The sequence below is a fragment of the Halichoerus grypus genome, chromosome 12 (genome assembly GCF_964656455.1).
Source record: "Halichoerus grypus chromosome 12, mHalGry1.hap1.1, whole genome shotgun sequence".
Lineage (NCBI taxonomy): Eukaryota > Metazoa > Chordata > Mammalia > Carnivora > Phocidae > Halichoerus > Halichoerus grypus.
The window spans coordinates 73,986,488-74,001,424 of NC_135723.1; the positions used below are offsets into that span (position 1 = coordinate 73,986,488).

Here is a 14,937-nt window from a genome sequence, read left to right on the forward strand (position 1 = left end):
ATTTACATGGAAGCAAAACTTACTTAAGACACAAATGAAAACTATACCTGAAAAGCATCTGATATAGTAGTATCACCTTCCTGAACTCTGAATAAATTGTGAACTCTGAAGGAATTTAGAATGGAGATCACCTATTTTTTAAAACAATGTACAGCTAGCTCTGTTGGGTTTTACCCTTTAAAAGAACCAGTTATTTCCACTAAGCCCATTCAGCTGTTAAGCACAAGAATGAGATAGAGTAGGAGAGCATGCAATGGTCAGTCAGGATGGTTTATTGGTCTAATATATCAGAATTGTTTAATTGTAATTAAAATATTTTCTTTTCAGTTTCACTACTTTTATAATGTTTGGGGCTTTCAGAGGATGAAGTCATTTCAAAGTGGAGCTCCCTAGTCTGTTTGGAAGCACAACCAAAAAATTTTCTCTATACATTTTAGGATGAGGAGTGATAACCCCAGATTAAAACTTTTTAATGTATCCAGCACATAAATAAAAATTACAGCTGATTTTTCAATAAGACCTGATCCATGAGTGGGTAATTTTGGTGTAAAATCTGAAAATTGAATCACTTTTTTTCCATTTTGCTTTCTGAAAAGATAGGCATAAGTTAGGATATAGTCAGTGGTTTATAACCAAGACTAATTATGTCTTAAACACATTCACATGTAGGCATTCTAATATGAGTTATTCAGGGACCCAAGCTCCTTTTGTCTTGTTGTTCCTCCATCTTTAGGTTTTCTTCACCCACATGTCCAAGGTGGCTTGTCACCACATCTACATTCCAAGCAGCAGGATAAAAGAATGGAGAAAGAAAGGCACAACTTCCTTTTAAGGATACAACCTAGAAGTTTCACAGATCAATTCTGCCCATATCCCACTGGCTGGAACTTAGTTATCACAGGCCACATCCAGTTGTAAGAAAGGTAGACAATACATAGACTCTATTTGGAATGGCCATGTGCCCAGAAAAAAATAGGCATTCTATTGCTATGGGAAAGAAATGTAGATTAGATGTTGGGGAACAACTAGAGTGCCTACCAGGTGCACCCACTCGAGAGTAAGAATGAATCTTCTGGCTAACATTTTACTTTTTATGAGATCTTTGATTTAAATGTTCTGCCTGAATGAACACCAAATGCTCTACTTAAACCTCTCTGACCAAAATTTCATAAAGAATTCTTCACTATAAAAAGAGGTGATGCATCTTTAAGTCATCTTTATGTACTAGCCATAAAATACTATTATAAATCAAAGAAACCAGAAGTCATTGATTCAGACACAGCTAATAGATATTCAGGGCACTTTTATCTTTGCTAAGCAACAATTTCTAGAGTGCTCTACATATTTGCTTTTTTTATATAATTTTAACTCATGTAATATCTTTTAGCAGACAATTTCAAGAAACTTTTATAAACATTAATTAACTGAACTTCACAACACTCTCAAGAACTGAGTATTAATACATCCATTTACATGGCAGGAAGCCAGATAAACATTACAATCAAGCAATATGGAGCTTACTTTGTTTCAGCCATGTGAGGTCTTCAAACAGGCAGCAATGAAAATTCAATGTTAATCTGAAAATTGGGTATTTAGTGACTTGTACACTGGCAAATGAATATTATCCTATATTCAACATAAGCAAAGCCATGTAAGTAAAACAAACACGAAAAGAAGCCCTTTGTTTTGAAATGCTACTTCAATTTGAAATGTGACTGATGTGTAATCTTCTATCTATAAATCTAAATACAAAAATAAAATTGGAAAGATTCTCATCAGATAGACTTTTAGCACCAAGCTTGATGCAATTTGTTTCTAGATTAAATTTGTAAAGACAGTGGCTAAAAAAAGAGTTATTCAATTCGCATGTCAGAAAAGGATAGCACATATCAGATTTTTTTGAATGAAATAAATTATATATGCATGTATATTATGTATACTTTCTGAAGTGAGAGTTGTCGTGCTGAATAAATAATAAAAATGATGGTTAGAACTAACTTCTTTGGTATGACATAAAACATCCTGACAGTATTTAAAATCCCAAGGTTTTTCACATTGTTGTTATTCATTGGAGAAATTCATTATATACATTCCATATGTTAGAAGGAATTTTCCAAATACTCAAGGAGATATAACCATGGTCTTTTACAGAGGCAAATAAACTTATTTCACAAAAGAAAAATTTTAACATTCCACTTACTTCTGGTCATCTAATTTATGCCTAAAAAAAAAAAGAGGTCTAAGTCTGAGTTTAATGGAAGCTAAAATATAGAAATAAAGGCAAGAGTGTTGTTATTTTCATAGAACTAGACAAGTATCCAGAGCAAGATTTACTGATCACAAACAGCACGAGGACTAATGAAATATGAACCAATGACTTTTAGCTCAAACTTCCATAAGTAATCTTTCCAAAAAGCTCCTTAAATAGATTTTTTTAACCCTTCAAATAGGGTCAATCTAAAGTTTAGATATAGAAAATATCTTGTTAGGTCTTTTGAAGCCACTGGTTTTCTAAATCAAAAGAAAGTTAAAATAAATGTTTGGAAAATTTCTCCTAGGACATTTATCCCGGCTAGGCTAATAAAAGAAGGGATCTGGGCTTCTATTCTACCTGGCTTGCCCATTCTTGTGGACTGACACACTCAAAACATTAGAGAAAGTTTTAAGCCAGCTGACTAATGAATGCCATTTCAAAGCTAATAGTCTAAACTTATGGGTTATTTTATTTGGTTGTGGGGTGTGTGGGGCATACATTTCCAAAGGAATATCAAATTTAACTTTAATGACTTACCCAGGGAAAAGAATCCTGGTCATCAAAACATGATAAACATGGAAAGTCTCTGCTAATAATAAAGGTGAAATAGAAAAGATGACAGTCATTTATGATAGAATGGGAAATAGCTTTATACAGGGATATAACTCTTTTTAAGAAGAATACATATACATGTTTTCCTATAAACATTAGGAAGGTTTTGCTGATTTTTTTGACCACAGACTTTTGCCTGCAGGTGTATTTTATGAAATTCATTTCAACAACAGTTACTAAGAGTCTCCTACTGAGTATAGCAGGAGATATGCAGATGAACAAGTTTATGCCCTCAGGAAGCTTACAATGTAAAAGGCAGATAGGAAGGTGTATTTCCAAGAAGAATAAAATAAGTATCATTAGAAAGGTACAAATAATGTGTTACAAACTTTAATGGAGAAAACAGTTGAGTTTCTTGGGAGAATCAGGAAAGGCCACTTGAGGAAGGAAATATTCAACATGGGCCTTGGTGGATGAGTAGGATTTTGGCAACTGGAGTCTGGTGACATGGTGACATGAGGAAGGGAGGGCGGTAGCGGTGGAAGGATTTCAGGTAACAGAAACGAGACATAGGACATGTAAAAGTCTAAAACATATTCAGTAGTATAGAGTAGAATGTAGAGGGCCAAGTAATAGAATATAAATTTGGATAGACAGCTCAGGGTAAATACTGTCCTTTGCTTAGCTTGCAATAGGTGCATTAAAAGTGTTAGGTACAAACTCCTGAGATTGGATTTGATTTTAAGAACTTGTTCCATATAGCTTTATTACTAAGAGTACTCATTCAACACTTGTGATAGCTATGCCATATAATTGTACATTAAATGCTCCAAATGCTCTACTAATTTGAAATGATCATAACCATATTAAAACCTCACTTATATTCATCAAATGAAAACCACATTGGCTGGGTAGCATCTGTGACCTTTCTCTCTTTGAATATGACAAACATAAGAACTTCAGAATCTATAAATGTTACCCATGGGTCTCTTCTAACGAACTATTCTCCCAGAGATGTTAATGAAAACCAGTATTAACTGATTTAAATTTCACTTCCTCTCTGTGTCCCTGGCCTTCTTGTAACAGAGGTAGTAATTAGTATTGAAATTAATCAATGCAAGATGAGTTTTAGAGCCAAGTGTAATATGAATTATTGTTTTATATCCTGGAAATATAAATCCATAGGTTAAGTGACCCACCCAAAGTTTTCAGAGCTAAAGATGAAATAGATCATATTCAAAGCAAGGAAGAAAAATTACTGAATTTACCAAAAAGGTTATTTCTTCTTTCTACTGATTTGTCAAAGATCATTTACTAAATTAAGACCTCCTGACTTATTTAGAACAATTAGGACAAATATATTTGAGACTATTTCCCTCACTTACTTTTCTTTGTGCACACAGGCCTCTTTGTTGATCCTCAAAGACGCTAAGATACCTGACATGGTCTACCTCATATATATGTGTATATTTCATGTACGTGTGAAAAAATTAAAAGATAAATCCTGCAAGTTTAGCATCTCAATTCTGGCGTCCCACAAGAAAGAGCAGAGAAAATGAATAGGAGGGGAAAAAATCAGATTTAAAGTAATATCAAACTTTTTGAGAACAAGAGGGGGGACTAGAACATAACAGATCTTTGTCTTTCAACCTGGAATTCTATATTCACACAGACCATCAATGAAGTAATAAGGGTAAAATAAAAACACATTTAGACTTACAGGGTCTCAAAAATTCTCATCACATGTACCCTTTTAGGGAGTTACAGGAGGAAGTGTTCTACCAAAAATGAAAGAATAAACTGAGAAAACGGAAAACAGGGGACCTAAGAAAACAGGTGAGAGGTGACAAAAATGCCAGTTATCCAGCTTCTGACCTCTTGTCTCACACCTCAGATGTGGCCTGGCCTAATCCCTCAGTCCTGACACCTAGTGCTGCTTCTTAATTTTTATCTTCATCTTCTCCTCAACCTTAATTCAGATAGCCTGACTTTGTTATTGTCACCAAGTAAATCTTTCATTTGTGCTGTCCTGGCCTGTAAGACCTTATGCTGTATCCAGTCTCTCAGGGGTGAGCTTCTGTTGGAGATCCTTCAGCCCAGTAACCAAGTCCCAGATAAGGCTCATGGGACTTGACTCGTATGACCGCAAAAGGCTTTGAAGCAATTGTGGTTAGCTCCCCTCCAGAAGGATTATGGAGAGCTTCAAAAACCAAACCCTTGCTACAGTTTTAGAATATTGCCAAAATTAGGGATCCTTCTTGGGCCAGGTTTCATTTCACTTCTGTTAATTATAGTGAGAAAGTAATTTCAAGACCCCAAGAGACAAAACAGAGGCTGATGTGATCTTGTCTGTCTGAAGAGTCCAGGAACCCTTGCAGGCATGTCTCATTTGGCCTTAGTAACAAAAGAGCTTCTCACCACCTACAGCCAAGGGCCATGGCCATAATCAACAGGTGTTTCCACCCAGGACAGGTATACTGAGTCCTGGGTGACATCCAGGCACAACTCTCCTCCTCCAGGCCCATGAGAATAGCTTTTTGTTGCCCTCCAACCACATGGTTCACTTCATTTGTCACAGGTTTAGTGGACACACCCAATCCCAAATTTTTTGCCTCATTTGAGGCACTAAGTGGTGGATACTTTTCAAATATCTAATAGAAAATAACTAGCAAGCATGTTATCTGGACAAAGAGAAAATTGTCACAAGAATTTTGCATATATTTCATGACTCTCCCTTTGTGTAGTATGTATAGTATATTCTTTGGGAAGGAGACATGATCTCAGCTTGACTTCCTTAAGAATAATAGACACTGTCACAGTTTGCTAATCCCATTTGTTTCCCAGGAGAAGAGAAAGATTACTAATTACACAGCATGGGTCGAGGGTCATCAGGCCCGTAAAGTGGGTTGCATGTGAAGGCTCTGTGCTCAGAGCACAATCTCCAACTCCTGCTATACCAGCAGAGCGGTATACAGAAGACACAGCCCAATTTCCAGACTCACTTTTGAACTTCCAAAACTTTGTAAATACATAGATATCAAGGATTTTAGGCAAATGGATTGAAAGGGTGTTATTTCTGATACCTTGCCTAACCAAGCAATTGTAAAGTTGGGTTATCCTGCATTTGTAGCAAGACAGCCCCTTTGAATATACAACACCCTAAGAGATGTAAGACTTCCTACCTCCCCCTGCCCTCAGTGATAGCTTTTCTCATTTTCTTTGCCTTAATGCTTTTCCACAAGTAGGAGACAGAAACACACACACACACACGCACACATTAATATATCATTGGGTTATGCTGCAAACAAAACAAGCTAATTGTAATACAGTGAGAGATGTGCTAACCTAGGAGCATGAAGTGTCACTAGAAAACAAATGAAGCAACCTGTCAGCCTGTCCAGGGTGTGGGACAGGGTGGGGTGGGAGAGGGCCAGTCATGGAAGCCTTCCAAAATTAGATTGGGACCTTGAAGGTTGAGTCAAATTTTGCCATGCAACTATAAGAAAGAACGATATGCCCACTGAAGGAATAAGCAATGCCAATACCATTGCCTTTGCTGGCCAGGCTGCCAAAACTGCCGTTTTTAAAACCATTCTTTTCTTGGAGTAAGAGACACCCATGTTCTCCTTTGCTGGCTTTAGAAGAAAGACAAAAAGAAGAACAAAAACAAGAAAGTACTCCCCAGAGCATACACCTTTCTAGGTCAAGCCTCATTTCCCAATGCTGACAACAAAGTCAGTATCTCTTCGTTACCATCCTTGGAGTTAAACTCCACCTTTTTTCCAGGACAGAAGAGGAGAAGAGCAACCCAAATGCTTATTCTGGAGTTCTGGACAGTACCTCCCACTCGCTTCTGTTCCTGACCTGCTCATGACAGGCTCCTCATTGAGCCAATAGCATCAGGAAACTCTGTTCCACAGCTACTCTTTCAACAAGAGCCTACATCCCACACACTTCACCCCAAGAATGGCTCCACCTGTCAGTGGGAGGAAAACCGTTTAATCCTGCCACAATCTGCCCTGGTCTGCTTTCCAAGGCACTTGAGATCTTTTATGCATGGATCTCTCTGGCCCAAATAGTTCTAGAACACTAGATTTTATTAAAATGTTCACATACTAGTAATAATGATGATTTCTTTCAACAGCATAAAAACCACATATTGAATTTTCTTGAAATTCCTCTTAGCTATCCTGGCAATTTCTCCCATTTAGACACATCAAGATCATCATTCTGCACCAGTAATCACTATCAGGAAGTCGGGGCGGGGGGGGGGGGGGGGAAGACTCTCAAAATGAAAACAATTTCAAGTGATAAAAGTTTTGAGCATAAAATGTAGGGTTTTTAAGGCGCTCTGTCTGAAAATACACTTTAGTTATAGCTTTAAAAAATTCAATCAGAGAAGCAGAACCACTAGGAGTGATATAGAAGAAGAAATTTATGATATGACTTAGTACTTACACAATGGTGGGAAGATAAAGATCCAAAAACTGTTGTTGAAGGCAAGGGGAAAGTTCCAAATGAGTCAGAACTTGTAGGGAGCTCTGGAAGCCAGCATGTGGGGCCACGAAGTCTATGGAAGGTTGTTGGCTCTTCATGGCTACCACCTCTGAGTTGTCAGCAAAGTGTCTGATGGAAACCTGGAGTCACCTTTGGTAAGGCCAGCATCGAGAAGGGGGGAAGAGCAAACAAACGCCCCCAGCAGCACCCCTGCATCCAATATGATAACCTTCAGAATATAATAACGGCTGCTTCTCTTCTGCCTCCCAGAACACACACAGCTTTCCCATGGTCCAACTCCAATCTGAAATTACATGGAGAAGGAGAATCTGAAAAACGTAGTTCTCAACATAACCAAGTAGATAATAATCTGGCATACTGGTATTTTGACTTAACTACCAGACTCATTGTGTGGGCATACGTAAAAACTCCACCTCAAATTCAGTAAATCCAAGATGAATGTATCATTGTGTGTCAGACTTCCATTAAACAACCAAAACCAAATAAAACAAAAAGCAACCTTTCTGAGTATCACTCAATTTCTATCACCCCTAAGTGGTCCTATATGTTCCATACCCTAGACATCTATCAAACTTTCCTCCCTGTTCTGCATCCGGGCGGTCCCTGCCTTATGACATTGCTTGCCGGCATTAAAGAAATAGCCTTCCCTTGTGCCATCCTGCCTCTAATCTAATGCTGCTCCAAACCCTCTGTTAAACCAGAGTGATCTTTTTAAAATGTAAAATTCTAAAATTTTACTTAAAATGCTTTAGTGACTCCTTATCACCTATCATACAGATTTTCTTTCTCAGTGTAGTATACAGGATCCCTCATATTCTGATCCTCATCTACTTTGTTAGCTTCAATTTCCTGCCCTACCCCCAAATACACTGTGCCCCCAACTGTTCTGAACTACTTATAGAACACCGAATATAAAATTATTTCATGCTTCTGTGCTTGCTCCCTCTACTAAGAATTCATTTCCTCACCTCAATCCCCTTATAAATACAGTTGTCCTGCAAACTCCTGCTCATCCTTTCAGATACAGCTCAAATGTGGCCTCCCTTGTGGTGTCTTCTATGTTTCCTCACCTCCTCCTGATCCCCAAAGTTAGTCCGTGACCCTCTCCTAACAGTGTTCAGAACTTGCCTCATTGTACTGGTTTTGCTGATTTACATGCTAGTTTTTCATGCTGGACTATGAATTCCTCAATGATAAAGACTAACTCTCATTCATCTTTGTAGCCTCAGACACTAACACTTCCCTGGCACAAGGTAGGGGCTCAATAAACATTTGGTTAAGAAATTAATTGATGGATTACAAGACCTGACATGTTTAAATATTTTATTCCATATTTATAACTGCTTCCATACAAATTATAATTCCCATAAGATATAGGTTTATATTTATAAAGAACTGATTAATCTGGAGGTAATTCAATAAATGTAGATGGCCAAATATTGAAATTCAGTCTAAATCTTGAAACGGCCCTAAATCATATGACCTCATTGACCAGATTAATAAGATCTCAATTTCTAAATCTCAATTTCAATGGTGCTGTTTAAACATGGTCTTGACCTGCCATAGGAACATAGAACAACAAAGGAAACATCTGGTTTTTCTTAACTTTGGGGTGACAAATCCATTTGTTAACAGTAGCAATGGGAGAGCCAGCAGTACTTGATAACAGCTCTAACATGGGGAGCCTGGGCCAAAACAGATGGCCCAGTCACTTCAGGGAAAGCTCTAAAAAGATGTCTTTTCTAATTCAGGTTACACACTCCTTGAGAGTTCCTTCAACATAAGCATAAAGTGTGCAGATGATTTTATTGGCTCTGACAGTTCTGTCAGAGGTTAGTTTGCAATTGCCTCTTGGGGACAGTTTGGTTGGATTTTTTCAGAGTAAGTAAAGGCAGGAATGTTTATAGTAGATCAACAAACTGGAAGTCCAAAGCATTTTGCATCACCACTGACTTTCTGAACATGACCCTTGACTGGTCACAATTTGTCAGCCATCTTAGTTTTTTAAACTGTTCATTGGCAAACCAAGGTTAATCCAGAGTTACTGCCATTTCTTCTGTGTACATATATCAATAGTAATTATGTTTAAACACTGAAGTTGTTAGACAAAACGTTGAAATCTGGCCAACACAAAAGTGTTGGAACCATCTTTGTTATACCTCAGAATACATTAGTTACCTGTAATAATTACAGTGATTCTAATCAAACCATTCATTCTATCATTTTTCAATGCTGCTAAGACCTATATATTCCCTCTTAAACCGTTAAATTTTGTAGCCATTTCTAAAGTGCCTAATTTACTTTTGGACTCACCAAACATACCATCCTTAAGTTGATTATTAAATCAACAAATCATTGAAATAGAAAAAAGAATTTTATCATATTTGGATATAATACAACAAGACAATAGTTAATAAGAACCAAGAACCACACACTGGAGTACTTTCTTTTTAATTTAATGTCCCTTCATGTACAATACAACTAGTAAATTGTTTGATATATTTGCTTCAAATGGACTAGTTCCAGTAAAATTTTGTTTAATACTTAATTTTTTAAATCATTTCATTAGACTTTGGACTGTTTTTATAGCTGAAGAAACTGATGCACAGGGGTTAAGTGCCAAAGCAATCATCTAGTGGTAAAATCTAGAATTGTAGTAATTGCACAAACACATATACTCACATATGCATTTTTAAAGGGCTATCCATAAAGAAATGCTGATCAATGAAGGAAAAGTGTTTATTTTTTTAGTGCATTATTTCCCAAGCAGGGCTAATCCATTTTTATTAGTGCCAAACGGTTTAAATTGAGAGGAAATGGATAAGCTAGTTAAGAAATAATGCTATACTATGCTATATAAAAATGAAAGATTTTCCCCATTTTCTTTACCAAAATGCCCTTTTTCCCCCACCAATTTACCATAAGGTAAAAGAAAAGGGAAAAAGGAAAGAAAAATTAACACAACTTCAAGGAGGAAAGTATTGATAGCAGACAGAATTTTCAGAGCCTTCTGGGACTTTTTACAAGTCTTTGCCTTTACTTTTCATCTTCAGAGAAGACAATGACTCTCCAAAATACCTTTTAAAACTCCTGACTCTCTGTCATCTGCTGCTTCCCTTTCTCTCTCACATTCCTGATGTCCCCAAAGGAAGGCTGAAGAGTTGTGAAAACAGAGACATTGGGGAAAGAGCATTACAGTTCCTTTTCACACTCAGGAGGTCTCAGTCCTGTACCTACAGCCCAGACCCTAGGCCACCCTGACTGCTTGGGATCCTTGCCTCACCCAGCCTGTGCAGCACTTTATAGATGGACAACATAGGTGGTACCAGCACCTTTCTTCTGCATGGCAATATTCAGTCCTTAAGGGTCAAGCAAACAGAGGGGTGGCTATACCTTAAGTTGCAGCTGATTTTGTGTACAGAGAAGAAAGGAAAATAAGAAGAAGCTTTAAGTTCTGCTGGTCCATGTTAAATGACTACATCATTCACCAGAGGACCAGGAACAATTTATAATAGTTGCAATGGGAAGTGCAAGAGTTCTGCAAAGAGATAGACTTAGGTCGTGGTATGACCCTGGATAAGTTACTTGATCTCTCTGAGCCTCATTTCCCTGGATGTAATCTGAGAAGGATGATTCCTATCCTGGAGTTTTGTTATGAGAACATAAGTAGAACTCAAACAGATGACTGATGATACATGGTAGATATTTAACAAAGGAGAGCTAAATACATTATGCCTTTGCCTGATTTTAGGAGAGGGGGCAATAAGCTGGATGTGAAAATGAGCCAAATCACTAATGAAACTGCAGCACCCTGTTGGAGATGGCAATTTTTTTTAGTTTTTCTGCGTCCAGTTTCATAGGCTTCTGAGTAAAATCATGCTACTTATAGTTTCAAGAGCCTAGCAGTCATGTACTTGTCCTCAATATTGAATATGCTTAGTCATATTCTTAGATAACATCGCATGTTTTATTTTTAGAGAGCCCAGCCACAAACAAATGACCAAATTAACATAAAAGCAGTTAATATGGAAAGTGCCCTGTTCTAACTCTTCATATCTGGCTTTCCTTTCTTTAAGGCAAGGTTTCCCAAAGTGTGTTCCCTATTATTAATTTTACAGAAGATTGTTACTGAAGATGTTAAGAAGAAAAAAATCATGTTTTTATTTTTGTTTTGTTCTGCTGTGGTTTTCCACGTGAGTTTTCAGAATATTCAAAATTCTATTATACATTCTATTGTAATGAATATTTAGAGGTCTCTCTAAAAAGGTAAGAGGAGTCCTACATCCCCCAATTGTATTTGCCCACAAAAATGAGTTGAAGAACTGTCACCTGAATTTTTTGTCCTTTTGTGGAGACATTTTCCATAGGCACAATAATAGGGGCAATGGGGCTGGGGAAGGAGGGAGAGCAGAGAGAGTGAATCCAAGAATTAATACTCTAAAACAGGAGTCACAAATCCTAATGCCTACAGGAGAAAGTGACATCAAGATCAGAGGTAGGCTGGATGCATTACAAGAGAAGATGGTAAGATGATGGCAAACTGCAGAACGTATGTTCTGTCTACCACAATTCAAATTATTACAATATATTCTCTGGGCCTGTTGTATGTTTGTGATTCCTGCCCTCCACTGTTTGCCAGCGTGAAGCCCCTGTTCTACAAAGATCGCTTTCATTTTTGTTTCAAATATAATACCAGTGAATAAACTTAAAAAGTACCTTTTAAGATCCAAATTTTAACATTTAAAGGGAGAGCAGAAAGGATGTGACATATTTAGAGCAGGACACCACCCCCTTCCTCTGTCTTGACCATGGTTACCATTAGGCCTATCTCAGGGTTAAGGGATGGGGTTCTGCTTACAGCTTAGTACTGTGTTATCCACAAATATGTGGTAAGAATAGCTCATGCCTTTTGAGCACTTATATTTCACCAGACACTGTTCCATGTACTTTACTTATAGCTCCTCATTTCATCCTCACAGTAACCCTATTATTATCCTCATTTTGCAGATAAGGCACAGTTTAAGCCACCAGCCCATAGTTACACAGCTAGCAAGCAGCAGACCCAGGATTGAAATCCCAGCTGTCTGGTTCTAAAATCCACACTTTTTTTTCTTTCTTTCCTATTAAGTAGGCTCCACTCGAACTCATGACTCCGAGATCAAGAGTCACATGCTCTACCAACTGAGCCAGCCAGGCACCCCCTAAAAGCACACTCTTAACCACTATTCTAAACTCAGTCTTGGAGATGTCTTGCTCCCCATTTGAGGGGTATATCAGTTTTGAATGCTTTGGGCTGCAGGTAACAGAAATCCTGGCTAACAGTGTCTGGAACAAGTATTTTTCCACAAAATAAGACATCTGGAAGCAGGGGTCTACTGGCATTGGTGCTGTAGCTCAGCAACGTCAGATCCAACTTCTCTCCTCATGGTCACAAGATGGCTAACTCTCTGCTGGGCATTATATATGAAATCAAGAAAGCAGGAAGTAGGAAGGTGTGGTACCAGCTTAGATCTCTTTAATCAGGAAACTAAACTCTTTCCCAGAAGTCCCCAACAGACTTTAGCTTAACTTTGTTGCCAGAATGACATCACAGGGCCATGTTTGGCTGCAAAGGAGTCTGGGAAAGCAAGTATTTCTCTTCTCTAGCCCCAAGAGTGGAGGCAGGCAAAGGAATATTTGGTTGACAACAGGTGCTGGCTTAGCCAGCCAACAGTCTGGGCCACAGGAGTTTGGTTTGGTTAGGAAAATACCAAAAGAACTTCATCATACAGTGTGTCAACCATGCCATGACCCAAGGCAAGTTAAACAGTAACAATTAAAGTTGGCCACAAAACCAAAACTAAACTGTAGAACTCCTATTGCCTTTTTAAAGTGTCTGCCTCTATCCATTTCCAAATATGTGAAATGATGTCTCACCCTTTCCCTGATCAAACCTATCTGTATAGTATGTAAAAACTCATTATTTGATATTCACACACTCAGATACTTTTATTATGCTATTCCTAGTTACGTTATTTTTATAAAACGTTATCTCTTTACTCATGGTTAATAAATCAAAATGACAATTTTTAATACAGTTTCAAAATTGGATTGAAATTTGTCAGAAACTAGAAACTAGAAACTTCAGTGCTGAAAATACATAATACATTATTTGGATTTATAATCTACTTTCCAGTTGTACTGGCTTACTGGGTCTTTCTACTACTTTAATTGTAAGTTTTTTTTCTTTTATGTTTTTATCATGGCACACAAACTCAGAAAACCTGTTAAGGCAACTATATAATGCAATCTAAATATCCAGTTAACATATTGCTATGGAAACCAGGAAACAGAAACAGCACTCTAGTCATTCCTCTGGACAACTATGGTTAATTGTATGTGTGAATGTGAGTGTGTGTGTGAATTCATTAGTTTATGCACCTTTAATTGGAAGTTGGTACTGAACCCCAAATCTATAACTGATCTGTCCATAAATAGGACCAGTGCGGTTCAACCTATAAATCAGCATTTAATAACCATGTAACCAATACGGTTAGATAACCAATAACCATAGCCATTGTTAAATTATGCCATGTGATATCAGGAAACTTTCAGCAGGGCTGCGTTGTTTATTTAGCCTTGCTAGGCTTCGGCCTTTTGGCATGGTATGAAGAACACCTGACTGGGATTTGAGAGCTGGGTTCTAACCTCACCTCTTTTACCAACCAGCTGTGTGATCCTCTTAGGAACTCTTAGGCACTCAGGTTCCTCATCTGCAAAATAGTTCAATGCAGAGCTCTAGTATTATGTAATAGGAAAGTTCCTTTCCCATAAAATTGGGGAATCATGAGGTAATCACTTTTGAGGATTGAAATTGCTCTGTGTAGTCCCTGAGAAAGTGCCTGACACATAGTAAGCTCTCAGGAAAAGGACAACTATTCTTATTATACTTTTCTATTTTTCATTCTGTAGTAAATAATTCCTGAACCTGCACAGTAAATGTTGTTTTGTCCCATGACTCAATAACAGATACCATGGTCTGACAAGCCCTTATGCAAGTCAGAAAGGAGAATGCTAAGACCTAACAGGCAACGCTGTTCCTTAGATTCTGTCACCTTTGAGGGTTCATTTTCTCTCGAAAGTTAATGTCAATTTTGATAGACATGGCGAAGTATAAAAAAGTTATCCTAACACAATCCCAATACAATTCACTAGGCTCCCACAACCTTTTATTTTTAATCATAGGATTTCAACATTCAAGAATTAAACTTTTGTTCTGTTTTGCTTGTTCATTGCTGTTTGCCTAGTTATTTAATCAGCCTGTTTCCTGCTATAAAAAAAAAAAAAAGGTGAAAGAAGCTGAAGTTTCCTCAGGGCTAACCTCCTGTGTTGTTCTTCCTTCCAGAAATCTGAGTTATAGTAGGGGATAATCGTTGCATAATGAAATCATTGGGACAATTCTCCATCCACTCCTACCTCCGTCTCTGACAATGAATTCCTTGTCTCTGTGGTGTCCAACTCTCTAGCCCGCTCGGTGCCCAGCGGCTAACGGAGCCGTGGGAGAGACTGGGAACTGGGCGTCGCGCTTTTCCCGCCGGCGGCGCGCGGGGGTGCGCGGAGTGTGCGCGGAGTGT

The 14,937-nt window shown here is 37.9% G+C and overlaps 1 long non-coding RNA gene across 1 annotated transcript in view; it reads right to left on the reverse strand.

The window, feature by feature from the left end:
• LOC118543168 (uncharacterized) overlaps positions 1-14,904 on the reverse strand; it is a 336,665-nt gene extending 321,761 nt beyond the window's left edge. Inside the window, exons 1-2 of the long non-coding RNA XR_004920950.2 lie at positions 14,780-14,904; positions 7,265-7,607 (exon numbers count right to left, since the gene is read on the reverse strand). This is a non-coding gene — a long non-coding RNA (uncharacterized LOC118543168). The remainder of the gene's footprint in view (positions 1-7,264; positions 7,608-14,779) is intronic.
• Between the last annotated feature and the right edge of the window lie 33 nt (positions 14,905-14,937).